The sequence below is a fragment of the Sander lucioperca genome, chromosome 17, assembly GCF_008315115.2.
Source record: "Sander lucioperca isolate FBNREF2018 chromosome 17, SLUC_FBN_1.2, whole genome shotgun sequence".
Taxonomy (NCBI): Eukaryota; Metazoa; Chordata; class Actinopteri; order Perciformes; family Percidae; genus Sander; species Sander lucioperca.
Window position 1 is genome coordinate 20,088,252 of NC_050189.1, and position 25,000 is coordinate 20,113,251.

The 25,000-nt window shown below is 42.6% G+C and overlaps 2 protein-coding genes and 1 pseudogene across 5 annotated transcripts in view; 1 reads left to right on the forward strand and 2 right to left on the reverse strand.

The window, feature by feature from the left end:
- LOC116034141 (hemicentin-1-like) overlaps positions 1–25,000 on the reverse strand; it is a 1,482,957-nt gene that overhangs the window by 387,782 nt on the left and 1,070,175 nt on the right. The window contains exon 36 of the mRNA XM_035993823.1: positions 5,492–5,495. The gene's annotated coding sequence lies outside the window, so the exon portion shown is untranslated. The remainder of the gene's footprint in view (positions 1–5,491; positions 5,496–25,000) is intronic.
- Positions 1–25,000, reverse strand: part of LOC116034899 (gastrula zinc finger protein XlCGF49.1-like) — a 390,500-nt gene that overhangs the window by 53,664 nt on the left and 311,836 nt on the right. The gene's annotated exons all lie outside the window — the stretch shown is intronic.
- The window catches only part of LOC116034906, a 399,592-nt pseudogene that overhangs the window by 39,111 nt on the left and 335,481 nt on the right, over positions 1–25,000 (forward strand).

Sequence of the window (25,000 nt, forward strand, 5' to 3'; positions counted from 1 at the left end):
TCTGTTGAGCTTAGCCCCATGGCTCCGAAACCTGCCCAGGGAGAAGAGGAGTGAGGTGCAGATGGAATTTCTCGCTACTCTGCATAGAGCAGAGTTTTCTTGACATGCCCCATACACTACTACACATTACCACTATTTCTTTATATGTTTTCACTCACAAATAGTTACCTTCCTGTGTTCCACGTTTTCCACATCAGCTGCACTCACATCACAGGTCTGCAAATGACAGGCAGAGAATTAATTGCATTTATTTTTTATAGATCTGGTAACCATTAGTTAACTTTTGTTGTGTGTGTTATTTATGTTACATAATAAACGTCACAGAAGTGACTGCATGTGATGTGTGTATATTCTGGGGGTGGATGAGTGAGTGAGATGTGATTGAAGTAATGTGTCCTTGTTATTATATCAGCTCATCATGTCATTTAATATGGACACTTTGAAAACAGCTTTTTAAAGAATAAGAGAGTGGCTCTTAAAAGAGCCTTTGTGTTCTTCCGTAGAAGTGAAGCAGCAGGTGTGGGTTGCAAAGACGTCAGGCCACTGTGGTCCGAGGTATTGCCGCAGCAGGAGAGGAGAAGTAGGTGTTGAAAACCTCCCGTGTGGCTATGGCCTCTTGGGTGGCGTTGTTGGTGGCAACTCTCCCTACATTCTGTAGAGCAGGGATGGGGATGGCCTCTGATGGGCAGGGAGCTGCAACTGGGGAGTTCCACCGCAGAAAATTGTGCAGAGCCACTGTTGCCTTCACAATGGCATCCGCATTTTCAGGGCTCACTCCAATGACACGGTGGTAGATCCTCCACTGTGCAGCAAGGATGTCAAAGGCATTCTCAACCACTCTCCTAGCACGTGACAGGCGGCTGTTGAAGGTCCTCCTTGGCTGGGTGAGGTCCCTTCCAGGATAGGGCCTCAGTAAATTCCTCCTACACAAAATGATGATGTAAGGACATGTGGCTATGTGCATCAAGATTACAATTTCTACAAAATACATTGTTGACATGACAATCTAATAATATCCAATGATACATTATAGTTTAACACAGTGCTGTTCAAAATCCTACAATACATAATGACAATGTGAATGACGCTGTTAAATCAGTATATGCACTTCATACAAATCAAATAGAACACTTACCTCAAGGGGAAAGCCTCATCCCCCACAAACACATGAGGCATGGGCCCCAGGTGTTCAGCGCCAGGGATGAGGGCATCCTCCGGAAGACCCAGCTTGTCTCCTCGCAAGGCTGCTCCAAATGCAGAAGCTGCAAGGGTGCCTCCATCACTGCTTCGCCCGAAGGCTCCAACATCCACCACCCTGAAAAGGTATCTTACATCCACGACCGCCAGCAGCACTATGGAGAAGGTTCCCTTATAATTGAAATACTGGGAGCCGGAATGAGGTGGTGCCTGGATGAGCACATGCTTCCCATCTATTGCCCCCACACAGTTGGGGAACTGCCACATCTCCCAGAAGCTCTGGGCGATCTCCTTCCAATGGGCAGCCGTTGAACGGACTAGGGGACTGGTTCTGGTTAGTTATCTTCACCATCAGCTGACTGGGGGGACTGTTTCTGGTTAGTTATCTTCACCATCAGCTGACTGAGGGGACTGGTTCTGGTTAGTTATCTTCACCATCAGCTGACTGAGAGGACTGGTTCTGGTTAGTTATCTTCACCATCAGCTGACTGAGGGGACTGTTTCTGGTTAGTTATCTTCACCATCAGCTGACTGAGGGGACTGGTTCTGGTTAGTTATCTTCACCATCAGCTGACTGAGAGGACTGGTTCTGGTTAGTTATCTTCACCATCAGCTGACTGAGGGGACTGGTTCTGGTTAGTTATCTTCACCATCAGCTGACTGAGAGGACTGGTTCTGGTTAGTTATCTTCACCATCAGCTGACTGAGGGGACTGGTTCTGGTTAGTTATCTTCACCATCAGCTGACTGAGGGGACTGTTTTGTGGGAAAAGTAAGCTGGAGCAGCAGCAAGTATGGCCATGAAGGTGCCTCTGTCATGCTTTCTGTTATGGAGAAGTTGTGGCTTCAGAGCTCAGTTGTGACGGTCAATTCAATGAGAGAAACTGATATGCTCAGGACCTGAAAAGCTGAGGCCGTCACAGCTGCCAGTGTAAAACATAGGTGCAAGAGTCTAAGCACAGCTAAAATACATATGGTGCTGGAATGGACAGTTAGACTTTAAAAAGCTGTGACATCCATTGTTGGTCTTGTTCTGTGTCCATACACCTGTCCAGCGTGGGTTTTGTCTGCAACTTTGTTCATGATACGCCAATGTTAATTCATTGAGTTACTGCAGTTGTAGGCCTTATATGCCTGCCATTTTATTAAATAATCAATTTTCATGAGCTTGAAATATTCTATATTATTATCATTAAGGGCCTGAGCATTTATTCTGTGTTTGAGCAATTTTTCCAATACAAATTTATTAAATTCCACTATTTAAATCTTTAAATGCCGTTTCCTCAAAATGAGTTTTTTGTCATTCTCCAGTATAAACATCTCAGCCTATGTAGCACCTATGTACACCAAACTTTCCAGTTATACACTTAGTAGTATTCTGAAGATATTTACAGAGGGATTTGTTAATAAATCATTCCTGGCCTGATTTATGTGAAATATTAAGCTAAAAAACATGGCGAAAATCGATTTTTTAGGGCTATGGACAGTATATTTTGATTTCCTAGGTAATGAAAGCAGATATCCTGAAATCCCTCTGTAATTTTGTTTTCATCTTGTGTGTAAACAAAATGAAAAAATAATTTTGCACCTGGCTTTATCATATGTTCAGATCTATCTACCGAAAATATATGCAAAATCGCGCATATTTAATGAGAAAATGCCTAATTTGCATAATTAAACATAAACATTTCAAAAACTTGTAATACATTTTTTTTATATACTTGTGTAAGTAATCAACTGAGGAAGTTTCATGGAGATATCTATTATTTAAAAATTTTAGCCTATTCACCTGTAGTGTCTCGCCTTAATTTACATTGTCACACTTGATATGTTAACATAAGTTTGCGGAACAAGGGTGTGACTACTAGTTAGTAATAAGGTGTGACTTCCAAAGAACTCTGTGTATGTGTGTCCGTGTCCGTTTCCGTGTGTGTGTGTGTGTGTGTGTGTGTGTGTGTGTGTGCCTTAACACAGGGATTGATGACTTCATTAACTGTTCATTGACATAATAAACAAATGTGTACAGAGGCTCCTTTATAGAAGTAAAACAGCTTACTCAGCCAACTTCACCTCAAATAGGCTTAAGACTGTTAATGGAGCGCAGTTAATTTTTTAATTGCCATTAACCAATGGTTAAAGTGGATGTGTCAGTGTGCCTCATGCCAATTCCCCCAACCCAGTTGTTCAGGGCTATGCCGATGATGGTGAGTATAATTACAAACATGCTCGCCAGGACAGATTCCTTTCTGGAATGGTCAGGTCTGGAGATTAAGGAGACAAAATGTGCTGTTCTGTACCAGAGGAGGAGTGGAGGGAATCGATGGTATCGTTCAAAAACTGATAAATGCCCTGAGTTCACAATAGCATCAAAATCCATACGTGTATATTCCTTTCATGAGACATACAGCTACCTTGGACACAAAATCAACATTGCAGGAAAATGGAAGGAGCAAGTAAACACCATCTTTTCCGAGATGACATCAAGGTTGGACCTGATTGACAGATGCCCACTGCCTCTGACTATGAAGTTGGAGGCTATCAGAGAGGTAGCACTGTCAAAAATGCAAATTCTGTTCTCCAACAGTCACATCCAGCAGAAAGTCCTGAGTGAAATAAATAACAAAACAGTGAGCTTAGTGTGGAAGTGGTTTGGACTCAACACACACAGCACCCCTGACATTATCTTTCACCCCCAGTGGGAAGCGGGACTGGGGGTACCAAACATAGAATGGATATACACCAGCATGCGGATTTCCCATCTTCTGAACATGCTGAACATCGACGACAAAGATGTTAGGGAGCTGGCTCCATCCTCCCTGTTCCTGGACCTAAGAAGACGCAAGGTCCTATTGACCAGGGAGTTGGATCCCAACTTCCTAGGATTCAAAAGAAAAAATCTGGTCAGACTGGCCAGATGTCAATGACCTCTGCATCCGAACAGGAGTGTCACTGGAGTTGGTGCGGTGTAACTCTAGGACTGTGATGTCTCAGAGGACATTATAACAGACCCTCTCACTGCCATCAAGGCAACAGCCACATATGGTGGTCACAGTCACCTGCTAACATCTGCAGGTGCCCGGCGAACTCTTATGGACTCACACCAACTTCAACAACAACACTGGACTGAAACTTCAGTGAAAACTTGCATTTCTTCCCTTTGCTGATCACTCTGTCTCACTCAATCCTCAAGAACACTGCACTCAATGAGGACATTCTCACATTTACAGTAAAAGCCAGATTACAAGTCTTCCTTACCAGACTCAACCTCTCTATCTGGTTTCCCACAACTCAGGTCCCTCATTGCTTGCATCACACCTCAGAACATATCACTGACGCACTGTCACACATCCTAAATGGTTGCCATGCCTACAAAGGAATGCACATAGCACGTCATGACAGAATAGTAGACCTCATAGTGGAAGACATGTCAAACCATTTTCCACTCTCAGTAAGAATGTATAAACATTCTCAGGTAAAACCATCCATGTTTCAGCATGTAGTAGTACCTCTAGTACTTTCCTACAACTGGTTTCCGATACACCGGATGTTGTTATTATCAATGAGGAGTCCAGTGAGGTGTACATTTTGGAAGTAGACTGCATATTTGATTCTAGCATGGAGGAGGCTTTCTACACCAAGGTAGTTAAATACCAACCACTCCTAAACACAATCTCAGAGCTAGACTATACGTGCATACTACTCATGTTTATATTTGGTAGCCTAGGACACACACACACAGGTTGGTAGTAAGAGGGCCGCAACCACTTGGGATGGCCAAAAAGAGAGCTTTCAAAGCACTGTGCCATATCTGCTATTATTGGCAGCCGCCACATATGGTGCAGATGTTGCTAATTATACCCTATAACTGAGTATTGTGCTTATTAAGTGATATTGTGAAGACCTGCTGCATGCCACTGGTCCATGGGTTTGCATTTGTATTGTACTGCATCCATAATATTTGTATCCCTGTATCATTTTCTTTATGTGGACAAAAATAAATGGTTAATGTGTGTGTGTGTGTGTGTGTGTGTGTGTGTGTGTGTGTGTGTGTGTGTGTGTGTGTGTGTGTTAGTAATAAGGTGTGACTTGAACTTGATCGATTAAACATTAGTGATCCATATAATGCTCTTGGAGTTATTTTTTAGCAATCAGCTGGATCTGAGATCAATATCAATATCTCTGGACTCTACCGGCTAAAAATTGCTTTGTTGTCACTGGAAGGGTAAGTTAAAGTGTGACGTTAATGCAGTCAGTGCTATAACTTGTATAGCTAGCTAGCGTTAGCTAGTCTGTACTTACCTGTACATCTTTGTTACTGGTAAGTCATTCCCAGAGACTGAATGATCCTCAGTTGAAGCCATGGGTGGTTGTCAGGAATGATGGGGTTGTGTTAGGAGCCCACTAAAATTGCACAGCTGGACTGGGTGAGTGCTGCTCCCATATGTCAGCTGTGTTGTTCAGGGTATGGCAGCATAACCAGGAAAGACACACACAATGAGGCAAAAAACAAAGATCATCCAAAGGCCACTCTGCCATACCACCAGCTTTCCCACCTCTGACCCATACAGAGCAGGCCCAACTTTACAACAACCTCTCCAAAAGCTGTACACAAGAGGGACAGATCATACAGCCAGCAGACCTCTCTGTTGGAACAGACTACGCAGTATCATATGTACCAAAAGCTGTCCTGCTAGATCTACCAGAACCCCTCACAACTCTTTATGACAAGCAGACAAGGGAGGAAAATCTAGCAGAGGTACAAGACAGTAGCATTGTTTGAACACATAACTGTGACAAAAGAACAGGTACATCATTTTAGAGTATTGTTTAGAATAAATGAAGCCAAGAGCTTAGAGATAATAATCAAATATAAACGGAAACATGTACTGTATGTGTATGTTGTTAGACTAAATGTATACAGTTGCACACATAATAATGTAATTATGAAACCATTTTAATCATATTTTCAGAGTGATATTGTAGAGGAGACTCAAGCACAGTCTAAGTCCCAAACCTGTTTTGATCAGAGAAGTGGTAGGATAACAACATCTACCTTCAGAGCAGACACAAAGACAGATGTCAAAAAGCCCTCAGAGTCCCTGATAAGAAAGACATGCTATCCAAAGTCTCATAGCTTCACCACTGAGGCCACCAGGTATTTGAGTGTCGAAGATAAGAAGATAAGTTTAGCAGTTGAGGTTGATTTTATAAACATGGCAAGAACATTATCAGGGCTTTCACTCATTGGTTGGATGGCTAAAGACATTGCACAAGTTTCAACAGTAAATCTTATTATGGAAAGCGTTAATTGCCCTTCAAGAAAACCCTGAAACAGCTGACACTGCATGCAATAAGAATGTCCCCGCTTATATCAGCTAGCTGTGTAGCTATTCAACATACGTGACTCGCTGTTGGCCAGCTGTTCACTTGGGCGTTTGTATGTCCGTACGTGTGTGTGTGTGTGTGTGTGTGTGTGTGTGTGTGTGTGCGCGTATGTGTGTTAGTGACAGAGGAAAGGAAACCCGGTAGGAAAGGAAAGACACTTTGAAAAACCTGATTATCTCACTCAGTACAATAACTAATACTCTGTGAAAGGGGAGTTAGCAGGTTGCAATTATAGTTTTAACAAACTAGCTGCAATATTCAACACAACATATCAACAATGCACCGTGATCAGAGAACATTCACAGAAATAGATCTGACCCAGCAGTCACCATCATAGATTAATAAATCACACGCGCAACAGTAGCGCTCATCAATCGATCACATTAATGGTAAACAATGGCAACATTATGCCTCTACACATTAATAAACACACTATTCCTCTGCCCAGAAAACCTTAACCCTTCTTACTGTGTGTTCAGTCCGTTTGTTACAGTCCATAGATTTCCACAGAAAAAACAGAACGGATCTGTGTCGCTCGTCAGCGGCACGGAGAAACTTGCTGGTCCCCGGGACAGCGGGGAACCAGCCAGAGTCGACTTTGAAGAAACAACGGTGTCCGATTTCCTTCTAGAGAACGTGTTGTTCTCTCTGCAGTGTTTAAACACGACATGTGTTTCCAGGATCCAGTAGTGTTCTTCAGAACACCTAGAAATAAATCCACTTTGTCCAGAAGTGGAAGTAATTTTGCAGAGAGCTTGCACACTCCCTGCAGCAACGGGGTTGCAGTGGAAGACTGTTATGTTGCAGGGAAGATAGCGGACCCAAATGCAAGGAGAGGGCAGGCAGGCAGGCATAAGGTTGGAGCTCAGGGATTTATTGAACAAAAACAAACCAAGGGAGACCTGAGGCTAAAACAGGCAAAAATACAAAGTCCAGAAAAATCCAAAGGGATCCAAAAAACCAAGGAAGTACAAAAACAGGAAACACTGAAACTAACAGGAGCTGATGCAGACACATACAAACTGACTCAGACTAGCAGGGCAAGGACGCAAAACGGACACAAAATGATCTAACAAGAGACAAAGGGAGCACAGGGGTTAAATACATGAGGTAATGAACAAATGAGGGACAGGTGATACAACAGGTGAAACACATCAGGACGGGGCAGGACAATCAACAAAGGCGGGAAACACAGAAAGTAAAACTAGGCATGACAAGATAGAAAACAGACTATCAAAATAAAACAGGAAGCAGAACATGAACAGGGAAATACACAACAGAAAAATACACAACAAAATATACACAGACCACAATACACAAAACAGGATGCATCAACACAACAGGGAAGATAAATATACAGAATAAATATACCAACACAGGAACATACAGAAATCAATAATACAGGTAACAGAAATGGAACATAATACAAAAAAACACCGAAACCATGACAAAGACGATGAAAAAAGGTGTGTCCAAAGGTTTTATAGGCCCCGACCGCATGCTGTGTTCAGGGTCCGTTAAGCGAATGGGGATCCAGAGATCTCTGAAAAGGTGTGAACTACACGGCTGTAGTTCTTAGAGTTTTGACTACTTTGGCCACTCCTTCGTGGTCATTCAGCCATTTTGTGGCCTTCTTATCTCCTTTTCTTCATTTAGGAGTTTGGAGCAAGGGATGTAGAATTTACATGTAGGCCCAAACCCTCTGTTTGAAAGACCACATGGTCTCTGAGTCTTTTGTCTCTGAGTGCTGGCTGGCCACATGTGTTCTTTTGTACCAGATCAGTTTATGCACATTTGTTTGGATCCAACATACCCTTCACCATACCTAGAGATTGGCATGGGGTACTTTCCATAAGATCATCTCTCAATGCAAATCAAACCAGCTATTAGGCTAACTGAAATAAAACCATGTTAATCTCTAGGTATGGTGAAGGGTATATGATGATGTGGGGGCTACTTTAATTCCAAAGGCCAAGGCAACTTTATCAGGATGCATAGTATCCTGGATCCATGAAATAACTGGCCTTTCAAAATAAAAGTCTGCCTTCCTCTATGGGAATTTAACATAGGGGTGTACTGACTTATGCCCCCTGTATTTTAAGGAAGAACATTTATTTATTTATGATACATTATTCATTCACAAAGTGGTGTTCTCAAAGGTTGAATTTTTCCAAATTTTTTCAATTAAGACATTAAGATCAATTTCCAAAAGATGATTTTTTTATTCCTCTTTTTAGTCAACTATAGCAGGGGTTCCTATATTTAATATAAAGGCAATGTTTGGACCCTACTGGGTCTTCTTCTTCTTTTGCCTGAAGAAGACCCAGTAGGGTCAACATGTTGCCTTTATATTAAATATGGGAGTTTAAAGCAGTGTTGCGGACATTACATTTTTCACTTTAGTATTTTTCATTTGTCCTGCACCTGACAGAAGGTGGGATGTGCACACAATTACTTTTGTAAAAAAAGGACTTTCATGCAACCATCAAGCGTGATAATCCCAGAACAGACCTGCGTGTTTGAGCCATAAGTCAATACGATACAGTCAGTCTGACTCAGAGTGGTCATATAGCAGCGAGCTTCTCTTTTACCCTCCTCGAATCCACTTCCCTCTCGCGCTGCTGTTTACCTCTCCTCACCTCCTCAGGTGTCCTGTAACAGATCCTGTTTTCTGGATGATTGCTTTCAACAAGGAAGTTTGTCCTCAGACAACATGAAACTAAACAGAAAGATGGAGAGATCAGGTTGCCTCTGTCAGCTTGTGTTGTTACAGTACATATGACGATGTTTATCACTCATTCTTTTGTTTGCTCTTCATGCAGTTCATTCATCCATGCCCTCCAGATGATGATAATGATGCAAACATTTACTAGTGAAAAAAAATCTATTTAGTTATAGTTTGTCTGTTTTGCAGTAATATCTGACATTCTCAACCGGTTCTCACTCTTAACTTGTCAAATACAGCAGCTTGGTCAGTGGCCCTCAGTCTGATACCGACCAACAAGGCACCCTTGAGCGTCTGTATGAGATGCACTGGGCTCACAGAGTCACCACTGCTGGACCACGTTGCTGGAAGATAACGTAGAATGAGGGTAGGGAGTAGTATTAAAGACTGGAGCTCTGCATCAGGACACAGGTTGGGGTGGTGGATGGGTTAAATGAGTCCCATGTCTCACCTTTGTTTCACCAGTTACCCTGACGCGCAAGGATGTGCGAGGGCCCGTCTAACGCTGCTTGCAGCTTTAATTTATTTTATATTTGACCTTTATAAATCCTGGCAAAAAAGGCAGCAAAGTTACACATTGATAACATACATACATATAATAAAATATAAATGGTACAGAGTAAACACTAAAAACATATCCAATGAATGATTAATGAAATGAAATCCAAGGTGCAGTGGTTACTCTTTAAATGGGTTAGCAGGATCTTTCAACAGATATTGAGACACACCTACTGTACTGGGTAATATGAGCTGTAGGCTTTAGATGCTCCAATGATCACACCATTTAGAACAAATATTTGAATAGATTCCAGTTTTATTTGGTAGCTGCTGAAACATGTCTTGTACCAATGATATAACAGTCACAAATAACAAAGGCAGGTAGTCACACACACACACACACACACACACACAGACACACACACACACACACACACACACACACACACACACACACACACACACACACACACACACACACACACACCAGTAGGATACTGTAACCCTTATCATTTAGTTAGCCAAGTATCTATGTTACCTATTATAACCATGTTATCTCTGTTCACAAACTGGGAATTTAAACACTGAACACACTGTGTGTGTGTGTGTGTGTGTGTGTGTGTGTGTGTGTGTGTGTGTGTGTGTGTGTGTACGTAACACGTAAATGTTTTTTTTCCCCAATAGCAATTTATCCAGTAATTGTTTTGTTTTTTTACTTTAGTTTTGTTGCTAAATTTGATGATTTGTGATTCTATTTTTTTATTTCTGTAAGAATGTTTGTTTCTTGTAAAAATGCTACTGATTACTGCAGAATCCCCCCCCCCCCCCTTAAGAGAGAGCATCCCGGTCCATCTCAGGAAGCAATGACGTCGTCCCTTCCAGTCACATACCCCACAGCAAACCAGCACGACTGCAAACCACACGCCGTGTGATCTCCATCTCCAGCATCACCAACACCACCTGCTCCAGCGAGGGGATAAGTCGCGCTGGAACCCTGGTGGTGGACAGCCCGATGAGACCCGGAGAAGCCAGCCGGACACCGTGGGTGATGATGTCGATCCGCCCCAGCTGATCCCGAAACAGGCCCCTGGGGACGATTTTCAGCAAGTCCTCCCGTCGTGCAGTTGCCAAGTAGGTGACGGAGGGGTAGGTCGAGTCGCCACCCACAGTAGGAAAACACCGCTCCGACAGCCCTACTACCTCATCCCCGGTGAGAGATGGTGCTCTCTGGAAATGATGATGGAGATGCGCAAAGATGACGACTTCGATGATTTCAGAGTAAATGCAGCTTTATTCAATATTGAACAAATTCTCATGAGGGAGAACACAAGGTACATGCAGCATGGCACAGACCAAGTACTCTCTTCGAATCTTTCTCGACCCGACCGTCTTATAGATCTTGAAAACCTTTACATTTGGAAACTCATACATGATCTCATCATAACAACTGTGTTATTCTCATATTCTACAAAACACAACTTTCATGTAGGCCTCACCAAAGGTCATAGGTTAACTGTGCCTAAACTTGTTATTCAGCTATAGAATGACAGAAAACATAACACATCTTGACAGCTGTTCAATCAGGGCCTCTTTTGTCTGTTATTCTCCTATACCAACATCTGGATCGGATCCAGCGTCTCACGCATAAGACTGCATAACATCATTCTGAACTTTTACCTAGATTCTTTCAATAACACATTACATGATATGAAATATGAAAATACATTAAAGTTTATGCAGACGTGGATTATACCACCTATCACCCGGTCCGCGCCCACCGCTTGAAAGGGCCTCTCCACTTCGCCAGCAGACAGCGCACCGTCCGTTCACCCCACGTCCTGTACCATGCCGGAGCCCGGGTCAATCACAGGCGGGTCCCGGAGCTCAGCTGGTCCAGCCTCCCCCGCATCGTCAGGACACCACTCGTGACGTAGGTTGGTTGGTGAGGAGCGTCCTCCTCCCAACCCTCACGAAGAACGTCAAGCGGCCACTGAACCAACTCCAGGAGGTGCCGTGCCTCTGGCACGATCATCAATCGCAACACACCGAGTGCAGCTTGGACACTGGTTATCCGTAAACCACTGCCACCAAAATTTTAAGGGTAGATGTCGAAGAGTAGTCTTGAGCAGATGTAAACACTCAGGATGAGTCGGAGATGAGGTTGAAACAATGGGATTTTTATTATTTTTTCCCCAATTAAGGCCACGGAGGCAAGAATGATAATATAAAAATTAACAAAAATTAAGGAAAGTAACAAAAAATGTACTGTTAAGAAAATAAAGTAAAATTGACTTGGGAGTCAAAACAAGCAGACAATACCAACATACAACTGTTTCCTAATTGACCTTAAATCAAGTCAATACTCTGAGAGCAACAGACACTGCCAGTCTATATAAGCCTGAAGCCCGCCCCTCAAATTGGAACATACCAACACCACAGTATAAGACAGGGGTGGCTCAGGTGAGTAGACAAATAAAGCTTAATACAGCCAAAATACATATAGCTATAAAGCTAAACATTTACAAAATATCATTTACATGATTAATATTCCACTTAGACAAAGCCACAAGACATCTTGTTGGCTAATAAATGTATTACTTAAAATTACGGTTAACTTCCTGTTACCCTGGAAGTCCTAACCTCATTTAAACCTGAGGATTGATTTATAACAAAGAGAGCACATGCTGGTAAGACAAAGATTAAATGTTACCCTCTGTTACCTTCTAAACTCAATGAATACACATAGTTAAAGGGGTGATAGTATGATTATATAGGGTATTTTACACTGTTCCTTAAGGTCTCCTAATAGGGTATGTAATATTGGTTGGGCTGAAAATTGCTCGAATGCTATTTTATGGGTCCTTAACTACCCTGTGAATATGGCTCTATTTGGAACAAGAGCTTTTCTTCCAAATATGGTCTGCTCATGAATATTTAGATGAGCTGCGCGCTGATTGGTTTGAGCGAATCACATACACATCCATTGAAAACTAGACAAAGCAAAGTTATACATTGTTTGTCTGCTATTTTGTTATTAAATTCACTTCTGAGACTTTTTATGCGAGAAATCAACTATATAAAGCTCAAATATGGGCCGTTTTACGAAAAATGATGGCTAATTGCAAATTTGGTAAGAAGTGTCAGACTTTAGGAGCTCCACACAGTCTGACGAGAAAACGGCAACCTCCATACCCAGTGAAAGTCACCGTTTCCCTGGTTACTGGATGGCTGGCTGCCAGCTGCCGGCATAACTAGAGTATATTTACAGTTTGAATTTCGTCACGCCACTTATATAACATATACCCCAAGGTCTTATAAAGCTAACAATGGTGTCCGATTTCAATTTAATGCATTTTTGTGAACATTAGCTAGGGATTTCGTTAGCTGCTACTGTCTCTTCAATCCTATGGGTAAAGATCGCGGCTAGCTGCAGGCCCTGGAGCTCCATCAGGGCCTCGGCATTTTGTAGTCCAGTAACCCAAAAACGGTGACTTTGCGCGGGTATGGAGCGCCGCTGGCTTCCCTTCGTGACAGAGATCCAGCTAGCTCACAGCGAGTCTATGAAGTAGGACACGCCGGGCGGCGAGGCAGCACCGGCTGCTGTCACGTAGCATGCTGAGCTCCTGCTGAACTGCGGCACACAGGCAGACAAAATTTACAATTAGCCATCAATTTTCGTAAAACGGCCCATATTTGACCTCTACATAGTTGATTTCTCGCATAAAAAAGTCTCAGAAGTGAATTTAGTAATTAAATAGCGGACCTCTGGCGATCTGCATGACCTAGCTAGATTCAGAAGACTAAGCTGACCTCAGGTCAGTGGTGTAGCCTGTGCAAATGTTGGGGCGTGACAAAGACTAGGAGTTGAGATGCTTATGTAACATAGTTGAATGGGTTCAGGTTAAATTCTACTAAATTGGCACAACTACACCATCTACTGTTAAAAGCCGTACCTGCTTCGAGTAGTTGTAGCGCAGCATTATGGGAAATTCCTCACAACAGCGGAGGATTTCCAACGAGGTAACATGTCTGTGAATGCTTGTGGACAATATAGTGTTAACTACTTGAAAAGCACTTAAAAGTTACCCCAGTTTGTTTGGTTAGATATAATAATTGTCTGAAGGTAATTTGGCAATGGTTGTATTTAGTTACCAGCTGTTTTATTCATGTTTAACCACTCGAAAAATATTTTCTGCATGCTAACTAGCACCTACATGTGCCGTCTTTCCAGACAGAGCATGCTAGCTGTTGTCCTTTGAGATGAGCATTCACACACTGTTGTCTTCCATTGTAAATGCAGATACGTTGCAGTATGTTGTATGTTGCTGTAGTCTGTGGTGAAATGTTTTGTATTGAGATATTTACTGTTGTTTTATACTGTGGGAAAAGTCCAGCACAAGTCTAGCTGTTGTCCTTTGAGATGAGCATTCACACCCTGTTGTCTTCCATTGTAAATGCAGAGGCTGAATAAACTGGCTGTTACCAACTCGACTGGCTCCGAGTGATACCAGAGACATCTCGCATAAGTCACACTTACGTCAACTTTTAGCTTTGTTCAGATTCGCCCGTTTTCAGCGGCAGTTTCAAAATGTGAGATTTGCATAGTAAAGGGGTATCAATGGGATTTTGAGCTTCTATGTATGTCCTGTTTACTCACCGAACTGTCGTTATTCAACTATGACAAGGTAAAATCAGTTTTGCATTCTATCACCCCTTTAACAAAAGACATGTGCTGCGTGGTTAATATAAACTGTCATGTTTGTGAAGAAATAAATAGCATGGTCTTATACAATCAGAGAATGCTGTATTGATAGTTGTAGCAATTGCATATAAATCACCGCAATATTAGATGTTAAATGTTAAATGTGTACACAAGAAAGCTACGGGATAACTGTGAGGAATTTAATAAATTACTAGGTTTACAGATTATTTGACAACAGTGTGTGGTAATTAACAGAACATATGAACACACTAAATGAACCTATACAGGCAACATTTACATTCAGTCTCTGAGAGAAAATAGGCAGCGCATCACTAGCGTGACGGCAGCCATGCGCCCCGTCACAATGGGGCTGTTGGAAATACTACGTGATTTATTGGAGAAATTTAAGACACAAATAGTCAAAGTGAAGTCAAATAAATGTTTTCTTTCTACTAGTGTGAAAGATGCAGTAGAATATGGCTATGCATAAGTGTAGTTACAGTATGTACATTTATAATTATAACTTTGTGTGTGTGTGTGTGTGTGTGTGTGTGTGTGTGTGTGTGTATGTGTGTGTTTGTGTGTGAGTGTGTGTCTGCATGTGTGTGTGTGTGTGTGTGTGTGTGTATGTGTGTGTGTGTGTGTGTGTGTGTGTGTGTGTCTGTGTGTGTGTTTTTGAAATGTTCACGTAATTTAATCTATTGATTTGTGTACACAAAATGTTTATTTTGTTTTTTTGGTGATGATCAGAACGTTTTGTTAAACTAAGTATTTCAATGGGAAGCATCTTTCGTGATCACAGCACAAATCTTTTTGTTTTAATCAACATTTATTCATCTTCCGGAGTATGCTGCTGATTTTTTTAAACGTTGTTACGGTGTATAACTAACTGGAACAAAGCTGAGCAACGTGTTGTTGCTGGTGACCAAACCACTGATTAAATATGTACATTGAAGCGATACTGGTGTTAAAGACCTGCTGATCACTGTCTGATTCTCTGTTATGAATGCCCGCATTGCATTGTGGGATATGGGCTAAGAATGCACCCAGCTCTGCCCATATCGTAATGTTCTCTCTTACAGCATACTGTAATATTTCACCGGTAATAAGACCAAAATATTATTTAAATAAAGAAATGAATAACATGATAACATCTAAATATTAGAATCGTGTTGTGATCACGAAATATGCTTCCCATTGAAATACATTAGTTTAAAAAACGTGATGACACCACAAAAAAAAACAGATAAACGTCTCATTTACACGAATAAATAGATTAAATTAGGTGAATATTTCACGAACTGCTGTGAGACTGGGTTGCACACACACACACACACACACACACACACACACACACACACACACACACCAGTAGGATACTGTAACCCTTATCATTTAGTTAGCCAAGTATAGCTCGGTTTACTAAATTAATGAAAACAACAAAATATCAAAGTTAATTTAACCAGCATGGCTATTTTTTATATTCAAATGCATTTAGCTATTTTTCTATTAATTTCATGAACTTAACACAGAAACAAGACACCCCTATTCCTGAGTGATACACAATTATTTCAGTGTAATGATAAAAATCATCTTTCAATAATGTTATTATATATATATATATATATATATATATATATATATATATTCAATAACTATTTCCTGATATTGTTTCCAGTTATAAATGTTGATCTTTGAATTCTGTAAAAAGATCATTTATTAACTAATTAACTATAATAATAGTTTCCCATCTTGCCTGAAGACATGATTCTCTTGGTCCAGTTTTCTTTTTTGTCTGATTATGTCTCTCTTCACGCCGCGTGTCGTTGTGAATGAGGTCAGACAGTCAAGACCTGACGAGGCCGCGGTTGCTTGGCAACAAACCTCTTGTCTTTTGAGGGAGCGCCCTCTAACGGCGGCCAGTATAACAACAATGTAAATGTTATAGGCCACTTGCTCCCAGTACCTGTGAAACCAACAATTTGATATTTGGAAATTGATTTGAAGTTCTAACTGAGTGGACCAGCTGATCTAGAGACATGATTTAAACTCCTAAAATGACATCTTTAATGCTGTGAAACAGTCACAGTTTGGTTAGATTTAGGCACCAAAACTACTTATTTAAGTTTATAAATCTCCTGTTGTGTCTTGATGTTAGAAAGTGAGACTGAACCGTCCAACGTCCAGAGAATCTCATGAGGACATCATACAGAGTTGATATGTTACAACAGCTCAACATTCTCTGTTTCTTTATACTGCTATGATGTTGAATTTGATTATCTGATTTCAATAAGTTAAAGTTGAAACAAACAGATTAAAGAAATGCTCACAGATGTAATTGCAATGATATATGTTTATTATTTGATTAAAAGGACAGAAACAAGAGAGAATCAGAAACATTAACCAGTTTATATTTGAAGGAAAAAAGATTCCTGTCAGCAATTATTACTTATTATTATTTGGATGCAGATAAAAATCAGATCAAATCTATGAAGTGTTATGAAGACTTGTAATAGACAACAACAACCTGTGTGACTATCACAGAGCTGCTGTTTCTGTCTTACATGGTGAACAGCAGATGACCACTGAAGGTGGTGTGGTGATTTTCGTTGTCACGCGCCACAGTGTTAGCCAACAGACGCATAAACACGACGTCTCCCACCTCCAGCAACAGCGTGACACCATTAGAAGCGCTCCCCTGTTTCTCCCATGCCATGAAAACATTCTCTGAGTTCTTGACCAACACAGCACTTGCAGCGTGGCCGCCATCGTCGTAAGTGACCCACCACTCAAAGTGGTACGCTCCTCTCACCGGGGCAGTGAACACACCTGTTGGATGTTTATTTTTGTCATTTTACAAATAGAAATTTAAGAAACTGTTTGAACGGCAATATATCAGTGAAATGTATTAGGGATGCACAATACATCATCAAACTATCAACTAAAAGTTCTGTTGTTGCTCCTGACAGACAGATTATTATTCAAAGTGTCTGACAACATTATGAAAGGATCCCTACAGAGATAGACCTTTTAGTTAAAGAGTAAGATCCTTTTAGTTTAACATGAAACAGCCCCGAAATCACCATCACCAAGCCCACCAGACTCCATGTAAATAATCAGGACTTTTAGCGTGTATAGAGCCAGCATATCTCCACCAGACTCCATGTAAATAATCAGGACTTTTAGCGTGTATAGAGCCAGCATATCTCCACCAGACTCCATGTAAATAATCAGGACTTTTAGCGTGTATAGAGCCAGCATATTTCCACCAGACTCCATGTAAATAATCAGGACTTTTAGCGTGTATAGAGCCAGCATATTTCCACCAGACTCCATGTAAATAATCAGGACTTTTAGCGTGTATAGAGCCAGCATATCTCCACCAGACTCCATGTAAATAATCAGTACTTTTAGCGTGTATAGAGCCAGCATATCTCCACATGTAAATGGGTGAATTAAGGGTTTATTTCAACCAAACCGGAGTGGTGATTGTTGGAACAGTGGAAAGATGAACCAAGACGGCTTTTGGTAGTTAGTATGGGTAGAACCCTATTGTTTATGTTCAAATGTGTTATTCGTTGTCTTAGTAGTAGGGCTGAGAGATTTTTTGGGCTGATTTTATTAAGCTAATTTAATTGTCTGCCTCGGAAGAACAAGCTGCTCAGCGGGCAGTGACACTGACTGAGCTGGCGTATTTTTATGCTGGGCTGACGGTGGCCGGTTGAAATAAACATGTCGTTCAACCCAGGTCCCTCCCTAGCTCACCCCCCGGGCTCCCCGCCGCTGCAGACTTCTTTGCTGGGAGGAGAATAGACTGCAGCTCCTCTGAAGCTGCATAAGCTAACGTTAGGGCTGGCTAGTTAGTTAATGTTAGCTTATCCGTCTCTGGAGCCAGCACTGCTGCAGTTCACCAGTCGGCTGTTTTGGCTCATCTTCTAAAGCATTAAATCATCATCATCATTAAAAGCTAAAACATAGTAGAATAAGCAAGCTAGCTAAGTAAGCACTCTGGCTTGGTTGAAATAAACCCTTAATTCACCCATTTACATGTGGAAATATGCTGGCTCTATACACGCTAAAAGTCCTGATTATTTACATGGGAGTCTGGTGGAGATATGCTGGCTCTATACACGCTAAAAGTCCTGATTATTTACATGGAGTCTGGTGGAAATATGCTGGCTCTATACATGCTAAAAGTCCTGATTATTTACATGGAGTCTGGTGGAAATATGCTGGCTCTATACATGCTAAAAGTCCTGATTATTTACATGGAGTCTGGTGGAAATATGCTGGCTCTATACATGCTAAAAGTCCTGATTATTTACATGGAGTCTGGTGGAAATATGCTGGCTCTATACATGCTAAAAGTCCTGATTATTTACATGGAGTCTGGTGGAAATATGCTGGCTCTATACATGCTAAAAGTCCTGATTATTTACATGGAGTCTGGTGGAAATATGCTGACTCTATACACGCTAAAAGTCCTGATTATTTACATGGAGTCTGGTGGAAATATGCTGGCTCTATACACGCTAAAAGTCTTGATTATTTACATGGAGTCTGGTGGAAATATGCTGGCTCTATACATGCTAAAAGTCCTGATTATTTACATGGAGTCTGGTGGAAATATGCTGGCTCTATACACACTAAAAGTCCTGATTATTTACATGGAGTCTGGTGGGTTTGGTGAAGGTGATTTCGGGGCTGTTTCATGTTAAACTAAAAGGATCTTACTCTTTAACTAAAAGGTCTATCTCTGTAAGGATCCATCCCATAATGTTGTCAGACACTTAGAATAATAATCTATGATTCATGGGATTTTCCAAATGTTTTGCAAAAACGAAATACATTACTTTGACAAATTCACAGTGTTTACGTGTGTTTAAGTACATACAAAATATAATTATGATAAAAACTTGTTTTATAAAGATCATATTGAATAAATATAATTATCGCTAAATATTGGTATTATGCCAAAATGTTCATATCAGGGCATCCCTAAAATGTATTGTTAGAATATCAGAGCTACCTGTGGTTGAGTTGTAGGCATTTCCAATGTTGGTGACAACGTGTTTGAAGATCAGGGTAGTGTCCGAGGAAGAGGGGTCCAACATATAGGTTACCTGATTTACCTCCAGCCAGCAGAGAGGCTGAGAATGCAACCTGTCGGACTGAGACAGAGAGAGAGACAGAGATTTTTTTTTTGATTTTTACAAAAACACTTTATTTACATATTTATCATTTGTGCATGTTCACAATGAAATAAAGTGCTAATTCATTAAAATCTCAGTATTTGATTTAAAAAAAAAAAAAAAAAAAAGGAATATCATCCGATAAAAACTTGTGCAAAAACCAGCTCGTCATCAACAACAGAACAAACAATTTCATTAAAACACCAACGCTGTTTAAAAGCATCAATGTCTCCAGTGTGTTTATAAAACCTAAAATCTAACCAGAGTCTGGCCCTGATGTTACAGAGCCAGACTGCCCTGGTCTCCTGCCCCTCTCTGTTCTGATGTTACAGAGCCAGACTGTCCTGGTCTCCTGTCCCTCTCTGTTCTGATGTTACAGAGCCAGACTGTCCTGGTCTCCTGTCCCTCTCTGTTCTGATGTTACAGAGCCAGACTGTCCTGGTCTCCTGTCCCTCTCTGTTCTGATGTTACAGAGCCAGACTGCCCTGGTCTCCTGTCCCTCTCTGTTCTGATGTTACAGAGCCAGACTGTCCTGGTCTCCTGCCCCTCTCTGTTCTGATGTTACAGAGCCAGACTGTCCTGGTCTCCTGCCCCTCTCTGTTCTGATGTTACAGAGCCAGACTGTCCTGGCCTCCTGCCCCTCTCTGTTCTCCACCCTGTTCTTTCTGCTTATATAAATCGCCATTTTAGCTTCACCTGAAAGGTAGTTCAGGAGCTGCCATTTTTCTTTTTGTGCCTTCTTGTAGGCAGCTCCCATAATAAAAACCTTCTCAGTAAAAACTACATTAAAAAGACTAAAAACCAATGTTAAAAGAGAGAAGAACTCTGTGAGTCTCTTCCACTCAGTGAACATGTGGTCCACAGTCTCTCGGAGGTTACAGAAAAGGCTCTGGCTAAGAACAGCTGGGTTAAGAACAGAGATAAAAGCATTGGAGGCGACAGCACCATGTAAAATCCTCCACTGGAGGTCAGCGGTCCGTTTTTTGAGGGGAGGCTTGTATAAAACTCTCCACTGGGGACGAGGATGTCCCCCCCCCCAACCTGTCATTCCAGACAGTGGGGGGTCTGCCACTCAGTCCTTTTTTGTTTATGGCTTTCACACAGTTCTGGTACAATGTTGCTTTGTCTGCTCCGTGCAGGGTGAGTTTGCCCGGGCTACTGACAGCTAGCAGGGGGCCGGTCTCCTCTCCAAACTCTGGGCTCAGGTGGATCTCTGGGAACGGGTCTGTGGGATCTGGCCTAGCCTCTCCCCGGCTGTACTCCATGAGGAGTCTCCTCTCTCTGCCGCTCAGCTTTCGTGTCCATAAGGCCAGGAGACTTTGTGTGACCCGGATAGAGGTCATTCCCAGGAGAGAGCCCAGAGCCCCGGCCCCCGATAGTTCAGGCCCTGCTGCCTCCACCAGCTGCTGCAGGCTCAGAGTCCCGGATCGGTTCAGGGCTGCCAGCAGCCCGGGCACCCCGCTGCAGATGTCCAGTCTGCTCCCGTTGATCAAAGGCTCCTTCAACAACCAGTGCAGAGAGTTAGACCCATCACTCAACGTACAGTTAAAAAGGGCCCAAGATTTAAAAACGCCCTGATAAAAAGGAGGAAACCCACTTAACTTTAAAAATTTAGGATCAGTTAAAAACAGAGCAGCGTCCAGCCCCAGTTTATTCACATGTCTGAGGATACAGCTGGTCACGTTCCTCCACACCAAGTCAGGCGGCCCTGTCAGAAACTTTTGAATAAACTGAAGCCTGAAGGTGGCCGTTCTGCTGGCCAGGTGGACAAGGCCCTGTCCTCCCTCCTCTCTTGATAAAAACAGCACCCCCTGTGGCACCCAGTGTAGACCCCCCCCAAAAAAAATCTACCATCTTCCGCTGTATCTGAGCCAGTAGACCTGACGGGGGGTCCACACAAGCTAAACGGTGCCACAAAAGGGATGCAACAAGGTTATTTAAGACTAAAACTCTACCTCTATATGACATCTGAGGGAGTAGCCACTTCCATTTATTCATTTTGTTTTCAATTTTTTCCATGACGGTCTCCCAGTTTCTCCGCACCATGACCTCATTACCGAGGAATATACCGAGGTATTTCAGGCTGTCTCTTTTCCAGGCCAGATGTTGGGGGAGAACCGGGAGACCGTCATGCCATTCACCAACAGCGAGGGCTTCACTTTTTTTCCAGTTCACCCTCGCTGCAGATAAAATGTTAAAACCAGAAACAGTGTTTTCTAAAACGTCTAACTCATGCTGGCTCTTAATAAAAACAATGACGTCATCAGCATAAGCAGATAAAACCATGTTCTCACTAAAACCAGGTAAAATCAGACCTTCAATGTTGTTGCGTAGTCTGCAGAGGAGGGGTTCTAGGGAGAGTGCGTAGAGCATCCCGGACAGAGCACAGCCCTGCCGGACGCCTCTACACACTCTAAAAGGAGCACACAGACTGCCGTTAAACTTCAGCACACTCTCAACCTCACTGTACAACACCTTGATCTTGGCTATAAAACCAGCGCTGAACCCAAACTTCCCCATTACTTTCCAGAGGAAGCTGTGTTCAACGCGGTCAAAAGCCTTTTCCTGGTCCAGAGAAATCAGACCCGTGTTAAACCCCAACGAGCTGGAGACCTCCAAAACATCACGAATAAGGTGGACATTGTCCACCATGGACCTGCCGGGCACACAGTAGGTCTGGTCCCGATGGATGACCTGCTCCATAGCTCTCCCCAGCCTGGAGGCAAAGACTTTGGACAGAAGCTTGTAATCCACACAGAGCAAAGACACAGGGCGCCAGTTTTTAATGTCCTGCAGGTTGCCTTTTTTTGGTAGCAGCGTAACCACCGCCCTGCGGCAGGACATGGGCATGGAGCCAGAGGACAGACTTTCATTAAAAACATCTAAAACATCATGTGCTAAAATGTCCCAGAAGGCTTTAAAAAACTCAACTGTGAGGCCATCAATGCCTGGGGCACGTCTCCCCTGCATATTCTGCAGGGCAGCGTGGACCTCCTGCAACTGTATGGGCGCTTCCAGACAGGAGTTGGTCTCCGCAGAGACCTGAGGTAGCCCACTCAGGAACTCCTCTTGCAGAGCCTCCTGCTCCTCATACTCGCTTGAGTAGAGGGAGGAGTAGAACTCTACGGCTCGCCTTCTGATCTGCCTCGGCTCCATGATCTCCTGCCCCGTGTCTGAAAGCAGTGTGTGGATTACCCGCCTCTGTCCATTCTTCCTCTCCAGGCCGAAGAAGAAGCTAGAGGGAGCGTCCATCTCCGAGATGGTCTGGAATCGGGACCTGACCAGTGCACCCTGTACTTTAACGTCCAGCAGGTCGGCTAAAGCTAGCTTTTTGATTTTGAGGACTTCAAAATGTCCTCGATCTCCTGTGGACTCACTTAATTTTCCTAGTTCCACTATATCACTCTCCAGGTCCTGCATAGATCTGGTGATGTCACGTGTGACGTTGAGGGTGTGCTGTTGACATAGAAGCTTGATTTCTGTCTTACCATGGTCCCACCACTGCCTAAGACTGCTAAAATCACCCTTTCTCTGTCTAAAAGTATCCCAAAAATAAATAAGCACCTCTCTAAATTTTTTGTCAGAAGTTAAAACCGAGTTAAAATGCCAGTAGGCACTTTTCGGCTTCACATCCCTAATAAAAACATGACATAAAACCAAAGAGTGATCAGTAAAAACAGCAGGAACAATATTACACACTTTAAAAATATTAAAATGTTGTTTAAAACAATAAATACGATCTAATCTGGCTGAGGAGATCCTACTCTCTCTGAGGTGGGACCATGTGTACTGTCGGCAGTCTGCATGCATCCTTCTCCATACATCCACCAGGCCATGGGTGGAGACCAGCCGCCCCAGAGCATGCTGGGAAGCTGGATGCGGCTCTGCATGATTACGATCTAAAAAATCATTTGCAGTACAGTTAAAATCCCCACCCAAGAATAAAAAATCCTCCGATGCACAGTCATTTAAAACCCCACCTACCTTTTCTAAAAAGATCTTTCTCTCTGCAGCGGTTGTTGGGGCGTACAGGTTAATAAAAACAGCCGTAAAATGATCAAACCGAGCTTTGACTAAAAGCAGCCTCCCCTCGATAAAATGCTTGACCTCCAGTGAGAGCGGAGAGAAAGCTGTGGAGAAGAGGAAGCCCACTCCTCCACTCAGAGAAGAGCCATGGCTCAGGATGGCTTCCCCCTCCCACTCTCTCCTCCAGTCGGCCTCGTTGCTGCTGTCAGTGTGCGTCTCTTGTAAAAATAAAACATCAATGTGCTTCATTCTTATGGTTTCATAAATACTGGCTCTTTTAGTTACATTTCTGGCTCCATTTACATTTAAACTCCCAACTTTAAAAACATCCATATTAAGTGTGATGTTAAAAGCAAAAATAATAAACAATAAATTAATTAACATTGGAGCATAATTCATCATCAAGACATATTTGTTTTTTTGCTTTAAGCACAAGTTTCTCCAGTCTAAAACCCTCTTGGACTGTGATTTCAGACACTTCTTTTTGGCTGTTATGAAATCTGACTGAGGAGCAGAACAGAACCAAGTCTGGAAAAAACTCTTCTATTTTTACACCCTGCTGGTTTTTCGTTTGCTTAAGGAAACTTTTAATTTTATCAGCAGCATAGAGCTGTCTTTGCTGACTGCTGCTGAAGTTGGGAACTTCACTCTCATCCGACACACATTCATCACTCTCACTGCCCTCCGTGCAGACCTTCCTCACACTCTCCTCACTCACTCTGCTTGTCTTAGCTTCACTGGAGGTATCTTTTGTTTTCCTCCTGCGTTTGGCAGCAGTTTTAGATTTAACTGCTGCTTCCACCTCCTCCATCACTTCCTCCTCCACTACCTCCTCCACCTGTTCACTCCACCTCACACTTTGTTCACCCGTGTCATTTACCGTTTCATTACCCTCATCAGTCTGCACCTCACCTGTCTCCCCTGCTGTCCCTGACTGTCCCTCCTGTGTGTCCCTAATCTCACCTGTCTCCCCTGACTGTCCCTCCTGTGTGTCCCCAATCTCACCTGTCTCCCCTGACTGTCCCTCCTGTGTGTCCCTAATCTCACCTGTCTGTTCCCCAGACACACCTTCACCTGTTTGTTTTTTTTCTTTTTCTTTTTCTTCCTCCTCACCCACTACACTTCTCTCATCTTCGCTCACATTCTCTCTCTCACACCATTCACACTAACACCCTGTGTATCTACAGTACTCACCCGGTGCGTCTGGTCAGACACGGCATCACCACGCCGCTGTGCAGCACGCGGAGCGGGCATCGGCCGCTCGGAGGCGGCAGCC